Source organism: Calypte anna, chromosome 20 (assembly GCF_003957555.1).
Source record: "Calypte anna isolate BGI_N300 chromosome 20, bCalAnn1_v1.p, whole genome shotgun sequence".
NCBI lineage: Eukaryota > Metazoa > Chordata > Aves > Apodiformes > Trochilidae > Calypte > Calypte anna.
In genome coordinates, this window is record NC_044265.1 from 12,070,852 (window position 1) to 12,081,266 (window position 10,415).

At 45.2% G+C, this 10,415-nt stretch overlaps 1 long non-coding RNA gene across 1 annotated transcript in view; it reads left to right on the forward strand.

Moving 5' to 3' along the window:
- Nucleotides 1–9,938, forward strand: part of LOC115599424 — a 29,125-nt gene extending 19,187 nt beyond the window's left edge. The window contains exon 4 of the long non-coding RNA XR_003988413.1: nt 9,458–9,938. This is a non-coding gene — a long non-coding RNA (uncharacterized LOC115599424). The remainder of the gene's footprint in view (nt 1–9,457) is intronic.
- Nucleotides 9,939–10,415: the final 477 nt, after the last annotated feature.

The window sequence follows — 10,415 nt, forward strand, 5'->3', positions numbered from 1 at the left end:
TGCAGGTATTTGTGCTTGCAAACAGAGGAAAATGAGCTGCACGGAGAAACCCCCACGTTAGCAGGGAGCAGCCCTGGGTAGGAAGGATGCTCTGGGTAGTAAGAAGGATGCTCTGGGCTTTCCAGCTGCAGCCACTCAGCACAGCTCTGCCCTTGGCAAAATAGCCAAGTGGCCACCTCCTCCGTAGTCACATCTAACCAGATTGTCTTTCCCAGCCAATTATTTGCTTGGCAATTAGCAGGGCTGCTTTCTGAGCCATTGCCCAATCCCACCTCCTGATTTCCATCTCAGAAGCATCAAGAGGCAGGAGGGAGTTGGAGGCTGTGAGTAAACAGCAGCTCAGTGCTGTCACTGTCAGCCCTGAGATTCAGAAGCTAGGAAGCATGGGGACAAAAGCACAAGGGAAGGGGAATCCCCAACACAAATCCCTAATTGCTGGCAGTCTGGGCTGTGAATGATATCGGGACTCTAGAGGAAAAGGTTGAGTAGAAACAGATGCTTCCAGCAGGCTGTGGCCTGGGTTTCCAAAATATCACACTCCTCCCTCCTGCTCCTGCAATCTGGGTTATTCTTTCTCATTCCCCAGGGCTGCATCCAACATAAACAACAGCATTATTAAAATTCTTCCTAGGTAATGATAATTAAGTTACCAAAAAATGTCAAACGGGGATGCTGAAGGCATCACGTCTTGAACAAAAGTTTGGAATGTAAATGAAAAGGCTTTTTCTTTCAAGAAGTGTTGTCCATATTTAGGTACCACCAAAGCCACCTGAGCCTTGAAGAGCAGGAAAACCTCCAGTTCTCTTGAGGATTGAGAAGACATGAATACACACACAGGTCACAAGAGTTAGGCCAGGTATTTAGATGCTTAAAATGGGACCCCACCTTTAGAGATCCATGCCTGAAGATTTCTGCCAGTAGTTTTATTGCCTGATTATGTCTTTATGGAATGAGAAATTCAGTTTGTCAGGAATTTCTATAACAATACAGACTTTTAGGGCCTGATCAAGGAAAAAAGAGACCGAAGCAGAAGGTAGATGGTAGACTTCAGGGGAACTCTCTGGGGAACTCTTTAGGGAACTTCTAATGCATGGGGAGAAAGAGATGGGCCAAAAATTGACAAATATCCATCTCAACAGCTTGTGTTCCAGCCTTGCTCACTCCTCAGTTCCAGTGGTGTTTCAGAGCAAATAGATCTGGCTCAAGGCTGCCTGTTCCAGCCAGGAGCTGCCCGGATTGTGACCCTGCCCATGGCCTGAAAATTGGATCCTCTTCAGTCAGTTTCCCATAAAGCACAGCTCTGAGTGGAAGTTTTACCACTGGTTTTGAAAACCCCAGGATCAGCTCCTGGGTAAGGCTTTAGAAGCCTTTAGCCAACCACCCTTAACTACATCAAATCTAATTGTCCTCCATCTCCATTAAGAGGCTGCTCTGATGGCCCACCAGCCACTGCTGCTTTCCTGGAAACCTTATTAGCTTCTCAAACAAGGCAATCCTGAAGACTCAGTCCTGCAAACCTTCTGTGCAAATATTAAATAACAGTGAATAATTAGCAGGAATAATCCTTTTTTGCTTGACCCTCTCCTGTAACAAAGACCTTTGTCAGCAAATGCAAACGTTCTTCTCAGGAGCAATTAATAATCTAGAGCTGCTAAACACATCAGCCTAAATACACTGGTACTCTAATATCCACCCTGTTTGTACAAGACTTAAGACAGATGAAAACAGTCCCAAAGACCTGAGAGTTTTTTGCCAGTCAAGTGTAGGAAGAGAAGGTGGCAAAAGAGGTGGTAAAGAAGGGACCTTTGGCACCTCTGCAAGTGCAGCTCTGTGTGGAGCAACCAGAGCATCTGGATTCTGTCCCTGGAGTTTTATTGGAGAGAAAAGAAGGGACAAGCAAACCAAGGGGCAGATAATTGCTGTGTGCTGACAGTTTGTCAAGTGAAGGAAGCACAATTTTAGTCAAGAGATCTCCATGACTGTCTGAGCACAAGTCTCTTCTTTTCCTCCCAGATGGCATTGACAGATAGCCTGAAGGGGCTATCAGGATACAAAGCTAAAGATGGTTAAAGACATTAACAGCTGCTCAATGTGAGCACCATCCACACCAGAACCATCAGCTGGGAGGAAGATTTGTCCTGACGGGTTGGGCAGAAGACAGATCCTCTCCTGGTATTATGTATAGCTGTTGAGTCAAAGGTATTTTTGAGATAGACGAAAAATATATATATAATGCTGCTACCAACTCTGCCTTTTCTAGTGGGGCTTTATTGACTCGTGAGAAACTATGACCAATAAATGTAATGATCTGCCTTCCTCTTTCTTTTCGGGTGAATGATGGCTCCTGCAAGGTGTTTATCACCAGCTGCAATGACTGGCTTGAGCTGTTCCTGTCTGACTTCACTTCTCAGCAAGCTGCTGAGTGCACCCTCTTCATCGCAGGGTCACTGCCATTCCCTGGGTCCTGCCAGGGTTTCTGCCAACCATAAATACTGCAGGCAGAATAAGACTGTCAATCTTGCCACTTGCACAGAGAATGGGCTTAATTCTCTTCTATTTTTTTTTAAAAGCTGCACAGCCTTTCCATGTGGTTGGTGCAGCTGGAGGGGTAGAGAAGTGCAAGGAGGGGACTTCACCTGCAGGAAAATACTTTCTACTTCCCCCCCAAAGTGATTAACATGTCAATATTCTTGACGTCTTCACTAACTGAAAATGACTGCCATAATCATGCGTATGATGGCCATAGGAAATTAGTTTGGATTAAACCTTAACAGTGAAATGTGCTGCACGTGTTATCCAAAGGAATAAGGGGCTGAGTGATGGCATCTTCTGTATACCCAAGCCAGAAGAGATGAAGGCTACCTTGGCTCCTCTGCCACCCAGGCCCAGGAGACTGCACAACAGTGGCTGCCTGTGCAGCTAAACCAAATCCATGTGTACTTCCTTGGCTGAGGTTTAAGTAAATGTCCTTTATTTGTGCCTGAGGTGGGCATACAGCTCGTGTGGGGCTTGTGGCAGAGCCTGGTGGCTTCCAGCTTTACCTCTAATACTGCTGGGCAGTAGTGGAACCCCAGCCTGGGGGGTGGATAATTCCTCTTTTCTCAAATTTTTCTTCAAATCCTTCATTTGGAGGTGTTCAAAAAAGAGAATTACAACAGAAAATAGCTTGCTGATGCCCAGAGAAAATGATTTGCTTGCCCAATTGGTCTGCCTGGATTGGACAAACTCTCTATTTTAATGTTTGTCTGCTCTTCTGCTTGTGATATTCATGTCCAGGTATCTCAGCTGGCTCTAGGCTGTTGTCTTCTATTGTAAAACACCAAAAATAAATGCTGTGATGCTCCAGGGCTGCAGGGTAGGGGTGCCCCACAGAGCAGGGGCTGAGCACAACTGAGCTGCTGGGCCTACACGTGGGCTACAAGGAGTGTAACCAGTGAGTGATGGAGGCACAACATGTCCATTCTTCCTCTTGAATGTGCTAGAGACTGAACCCCAAACCCTTCTTTCCCCATCTCCACGTGGGACAGGTATTTCACATCACTTAGCACCTCCCTCTGATAACATTTGCCTCCAGTTCTTTCTCCTCTCCCCCTCCTATAAATCAAGGAGTGCTGTGCATGACAGAGAGCTTCTGCTTTCTCTTTTTACTGCTACGGGAGGGAAAAACAGAGTGTGAGAGAGAAGGAGAGATTTGAAACTATTTCCTAAATATGCAAGTGTTCAGCCCTGAGCTGATATCCTGCCAGGGCTAAGAGGTGACCCCATGCTGCACTCGCTCGAGAACAAATAATGAATTATCTTGCATTCCCTCCTCAGCATTGTGGAAGGAATTAATTTCTATCCCCCTTTCATAAGGCAGCTCATTCTCCTGCTCCTGGCCTCCTCTTCCCCCAGCTCCTTGCCTGATGCTTGGATAATTTCCTGGAGGACACTTAGCTTATACTGGCTGCTCCTTCCCAGGACTGTGGATGGAAAGAGATCTCTGCTCCCCCAGACATCTTCACAAAAGATGAAAGTTCTCCTTTCAATCTCGTTTGGTCCCCAGATTGGCTTCCAAAGCCCCTGATTTTGTGCTGTTGTAGTTTTACTCAAAGAGTAGGAAAAAGGGCTGTGTCCCCTCCTGGGGTGGCTTTGATGCCCTGCACTGAGCTCATCTGGTTTTTTTTCTACCAAGCTGTGGCCTTCCCAATGGCTGGGAAATGGTTAAGGAAGCAACTCTCCTTTACAAGGACTCCTGCAGAATTCCAGGGCTATTTCCAACCCTGAGCCATCTTCCCATGCTAAAACTCATCTCCTGTGAAATTCCAGCCTGCTCCCTGCTTTGGTGATCAAACACAGCAGTGAAATATCAGTAGGCTGTTGTCTAATAGCATGGCAGCATTATTCCCAGCTGGACAGTAATCAGGAGTTGGTTTACCCCATTTGTCTTTACAAGAGAGTTTGAAATTTTTACACAGAGAAGGGGGGGGGAAGAAGGGGAAACATGTTGGGTATTAAGTATTTAGGAGGAAAAGTGGTTTACCTGGAAAGTAAAGGCTCAATCCATCTTCCCATGGAGAGCAGAATGGGCCAATGAGCCAAAAATCTTGGGAAGGACAAAACCTGGGACATGTGTTAGCCACAGAAAGGAGAAGGAAAAGAAAAGAGTAGATAACAGCCATAGGACAGCACTCAACAACCAACACCTCCCAGGTCCAATGATCTTGATCTCCAAACTCCCATTGCAGAGGCTTCAGAGTTGTATCCTGCTTCAGTTTAAAGCAAATGATGGAGCAGAAAGCAGCCAGTTAGGAAAGAGGGGAGCAGGCAGCAAGCAGCTATTTACTGACAGGGCAGGGACTAAAGCTGAGCCCATACCTCTTAAGCCTGGGAGAAAAGCTGAATCCAGTTGCAGAGCTCCTGCATTGTGGCTCAAGTCCATCGTGGGCACCTTCAGAGGGTTCTTGTGGGGAATACACCCAGCCTGACCTGATTCCCCATCAACAAATATCCCCTCAGCACCAGCAGGACCAGGGGCTGAGCCAGGGCTGCTGGCTGGGGCAGTCAGGGAGGACCTGGGATGTTTTCCCCTTTGGTTTAGACATTTTTGGTTGATCTCTGGAGCTCTTCAGCTTGCTGGTGTAGGGGCTTTTTGGTCTTTAAGTAGGGCTGGAAAAGCCAGGGGGTTCCTGCTTGAGCCAGTGTTGAAAGATGCTCCTGGGTTTAGAGACAGCTCCATCTCCTGAAAGTGAAGATGTGTTGAAGCCTGGTGCAACAGCCTCACTTCACTCTGGGGAGGAACATTTCATTCTCAGCAGTGTTGGAAGCACTAAAGATTTCCCAATAATACATTTTCTTCATTTTAAATCTTTGATTGTTATATCTTGCATGCAGTTTGACACTGGAAATTTTTATGTGGGATGTTAGTAGGTTTTCAAGTGTGAGCAAATTGATTCATGAGTAGATTAATCTGATGCATCTTTTAAATGGAAAACTGACATAATTTTCCATCAGAGACCCGCTAATAAAGCACATTTACTTGGTTAATCCATTTTTCCTGCACTAAGTGCACTACAGAAGGTATAAAAAGATCAAATCAATAGCCAAAGAGTATATAAAAATGAGACTAAGTTATCAGAAACCATGTGTGAGTCACTTACTCCTTGGCTTCTGATTTTTACTCTGATTTTCACTTCTGCTGCTGAAAGACCCTCTCCCAAAGCTGTCCCAGGATAACCAGGGTGCAAGACCCCAGGTGCCCTTGCAAGCCCCAAAGGGGAGCAGGTACAGGAGTCTCATGGCATCAGCTCTCCTGCAACCCTCCCTATTTTGTCAAGCAGCTAGTTTGAAGGTGTGGGGGTTTTGTTTTTTCTGATTCTTTGTATTTTATTTTTAATCTCTTTTTTTTTTATTACTTTATTTTATTTTTTTAACGTTATTGCAGAAAGAAGCGAGTAGCAGGCATGTGCCCATCCCAGCCTACCAGGGAATCTGCTCAGACTCCCCTTTTTAATTTTTCAGCTGGAATACAGCAGTGTTATTTCAAAGCAAATGCCTGCACAGCCTCCTCTCTGCAAACACTGCAGCCATCAGTCGATCAGTGCAACTCTCCTGTGTGAGCTCATTTAACAAGCGGTTGCTTTGCAGGCTGTGGAGAATTGCCTCTTACCTAATAATTCTGCTAATTTGCTTAACTTCCCCAGATTGCAAACGGCTCTACTCTGAACAAGCAGCTTTCTAAATGAACCCCTAGACAATTCCTTGACAAGAGGGGAAAGCAGAGGTGGCTGGCTCAGGAGGTTGAAGCTCGCAGGCTTTTGTTCTTGACCTTTGGGCCAACATTCAGATGTGCTTGTTGGGAAAACTGCAGTCAGGATCTATTTTCTTCAGGGATTTAGGCTACCCTTTTGCTTGTAATTATTCTCACTTGATGCCTTCCATAAATTAAAGATGCTTCTATTAGTGAGTTCCAGTCCACTCAATTATCTTGCTGAAGTCCCCTTACTTGTGGCACTGAACTACACCACCAGGGTTGCTGTCCTTGCAGAGCTCCTGGTCACTGGCAGAGAAATCAGGGAGTACTAGAAATGCCTGAGCAGTCCCAGAAAGCAATGAAAACTCTAGTGAAGGTAAATGTCAGAGTATTTAAAGGCAATGTTAACAATTGATTTTTTTAGAGGAGACTTCAAAGGGTGGCAAGCATGCCTTCAGATACAGGTGAGGCAACTGAGATGGATGGAGAGAGGGAAGAGAGTCAGCTGGGAAGGCAGGGATTTTCCTGGAGACCACACCAAACCTTTAATGAAGACTTGGGGATTAAAGAGGTGGCTTAGTTCTTGCACTGAGCCCAACCTTCAACCCATTTAAGCACCCTGCCCTTTCCAAGAAATGAAGGGCAAAGTAGCACCGAGGAGCAATAAAGAGATAAGCACCAAAGGACTCGTTTCACCCGTGGTTTCCAGTGAAAAATGAACCCTCCAGCACACTCAGTGATTTGTTGTCTGAGTGGCAAAGCTCACCCACGTTCCTGATTTTGCTTCCAGCAAAGATGCTCATTGCTCATTCTCACACCCTGGAGCAACTCGGGCTCATTACACCAGGCTCCCTCTTCCTGCCTGCACGAGCATTCCCTTTGTACCTACAAGTAAGGTTTCCCACAAGCAAGAACTTGTGGGAAGTAAGAACTTGTGGGAAGTAAGAACTTGTGGGAAATCATAACCAACTTGGCCATTTTTATAATCCTTTAGTACAACAGGATGTGCTATGGATCCTTATGGTTCAAGAGAAAATTAAGCCTAGAATAAAAACCTTCTTTTCAAGAAACACACGTGTATGTATAGACATAAATATTAGGGAAAAAAAACATATATGTGTGTATATATTTTTTATAGGTATACACACAGATATCCACACTTGCCCTATGGCCCATGCTGGGATATCCCTGCCAGAAGCAGATATTCCTGGCCTTGGATCCATGCATTCTGCAGGGGATTGTTCCTTTCAAGCTGCAGAACAGAGATGCTGCTATACATGGTGCTTTGGGGCAAAGGCATGATAAGAATTTAGTTAGGGGATTTAAAGGTCTTCCAGACCTTCGTTTACAAAAAGGGAAACTTCTTATCTCAATGGGTGTTTTGGAACAGGAGGAATGAAGGATCTAATCCAGTGAAGTGTAATGTCAGGGAGGGCAAATTAATTTTGCATGTGAACACAATGCCTGTTTTAGAGGCTTATTTGGGTCTCAAAAGGAAAATTAATACACGTATCCAACAGCAAAGGGAATGGAGGATTCTGAGGAGGGTCAGTACTGACTTCAGCAGGTTTTGAAGGGGGTACAGGAGAGGGACAGCCCCTCCCAGTGCCCTGTATTTCCCCTTTACCAGTCTCTTGGGTGCTTCAGTTTGAAGCTCCCCGCAGGGCTCTCACCCCCAGCTTCCCTTCCTTGGCAGCCAGCTCAAGTTGCAGAAAACCCCAATTCCTGGTGGATCCTAAGCACAGCACAATACGGTATTGCTGCCTGGGGTAACTTTTGATTTAGATGTATTATTTCAATAAGGAAGTCTTCAGACAGTGTTAAATGACAGATGATACAATTTTTGAATGCAACGTTCATCTGAATTTTATTTTCTGATGTTTTGACTCACTGACTTGATGTCTCTCTATTATGCACACACCTCTGGAGATGTAGCTGGCAATGATTATGCAGAGCACTGAGTTAGTGAATAAAACCACTCCAGGAACTGCTTTACAGATCACAGGATCGTTTTCTCTATAATTGTCCCACAAACGGTGGAAGTTATATGGAGAGAGCAGTGTGCTCTGACAGACTGCATATTTCTGCAGTGTACATCAGATCTCACCTTGGCTTCCGAGACTGATTCCTGATAGTTCTTGGGGATTTAACTTTAAGACCAATGTATTTTAGTATCCACTGTTCATGTCACCCGGCAGCAGCCGAGGATGAGCTGTCTCCTTAATATGGATGAGACACCAATTTATCCAAGTTATCACCTCCCAATCTCTCATTCATCTCTGCTGTTAACTGCTGTGTTTCTGACATCCATACCTAAACTATCAGCAACTTCTTCTCCTTCAATTGAAACCATAAGTAATTTTTGGCTGGAAGCTCTTGTTATGTGTATAATGGCTTCTTTGGCTCCCAGCTGGAATCCAACCATCAGGTGACTGCATCCTGCTTTGGACACCACATTTTAAACCCACAACATCACAGAGACCCACTCAGGACAGTAAATCAAAAGTCTTTCCACTGTCTGGAAATATATGAGCACATTAACATGCCCCAGGCTTGCTCTGTAGCCCCAGTTGTGTACAGCCCAGGCGTTCAGCTGCAAACTCAGCAATACCTTCCCCCTTCCCAAGGCTTTCCCAAACCAGGAAAACTTAGCCCCGCTCCTGCTATTCTCCTTACAGAAGGTCCCAGTGGTATTATGTATCAAATAGAGGTCTCATTACTTAGTTTCTGGTTCCTTCATGCCATTGCTCTCATTAATCATCCTGTTCCTCAAGCTGGTGCTACAAGCCAGTAGGATTATCTCCCTCCCCACCCCCAAATTAGGGATTCCCTGCCCACCCTGTGCTGCACATTCCATGGGGAGAAACCCCTCTGGGGACCACTGCTGGTCCTGGGGACCTCTTCAGCCTTTGCTTTGGGCTTGAGTCTTGATGTTAAGCCATGGTCTCCCCCTTTCTGCCCAGCCTTGTCTTGGGGTACCCTTGCTCTTTCTGCTCAACATCCCACCCCACAAGCTTTGTGCCTTGCAGCAATCTCTAGATGCAGCCCCAGGCCCAGACAAAAAAAAAAAAAAAAAAAAAAAGAACCAAAACTCTTTGGTTATGCCTGAAATATGTTAATTCAGTCCCTGATATCCCTCCAAAAATTGTTGCCAACAACTGAGGCCAGGGAATCTTCATCATCTCCTTCTCCCCCGTTCATGTTCCCGTATGATTTTATTTCCAGGCAGTTCCAAGGTCCAGCACAGAGATCCCTGGAAGGAATTTTGTTCTGTATTTCCCTTGGCAGAGGTGCCCCCACTGCCCCCTCCCAGCACTCTGCCCACACCCTGCACCAAGATCCCTGTTTGCAGCATGGGACACAGAGAGGTTGCTGCTTTCCCTGGGTAATATATTTTTCAGGAGTACAAATGACTTGCTTAAAGCACTGGAATTTAATTCTCTTTGTGCTGAGAATGAAATGCAAAAAGGCAGAAGAGCAGGGGGGGGAGCAGATCCGCCCTCAGCTCTCTGAACTCTGCAAATCTGATGGCTTATTCATTTTAATTAGCCTTGGAATTCACATGTATGTATATTCATCTATATGGACACATGTATGAATGCATATAACAACACATAATTAATTTAGAGTTTGGCATTTCAGAACAGGTAATTAAAATAGTTCATTGTTGATTAATCACTTGCAAAATAAATTATTAGCACTATCACCACTAGCATTATGTTTATTACCACAATTTAGAGAAATTAAGGCAGTTCACTTACATTAAATTAAACATGAAAGCCCAGATGTAATGTACCCTAGACAATATCTATTTACTCAGAGAACAAATGTGATGTGTGCATTACAGTACATTTGCTAGGTCACACATCTTGGATGGCCTCTTCATGTCACCACCAGAAACCTAATACCAACACAAAGACGATTCCCATCTCTTCCTGTAAATGTAAAAATAGGATCTTCTGGATTGGAGCACTTGCTCTGCACTGCAGCCTGCCCCAGGCAGCTCCTGCTGAGCCAAGGATGCTGAAGGCAGCTCAGAGCATGGTGGGATGGGGGGTGGATCTGCAGCACAGCAACCAGAGCCAGAGACTGGGGAGTTAATGGGGGCATGAAGGGTCACACCAAATGCCAACCCTGAAAAACCAGAATTGGGAATGAAAATCAAGTTTTTCACTCCTTAGCA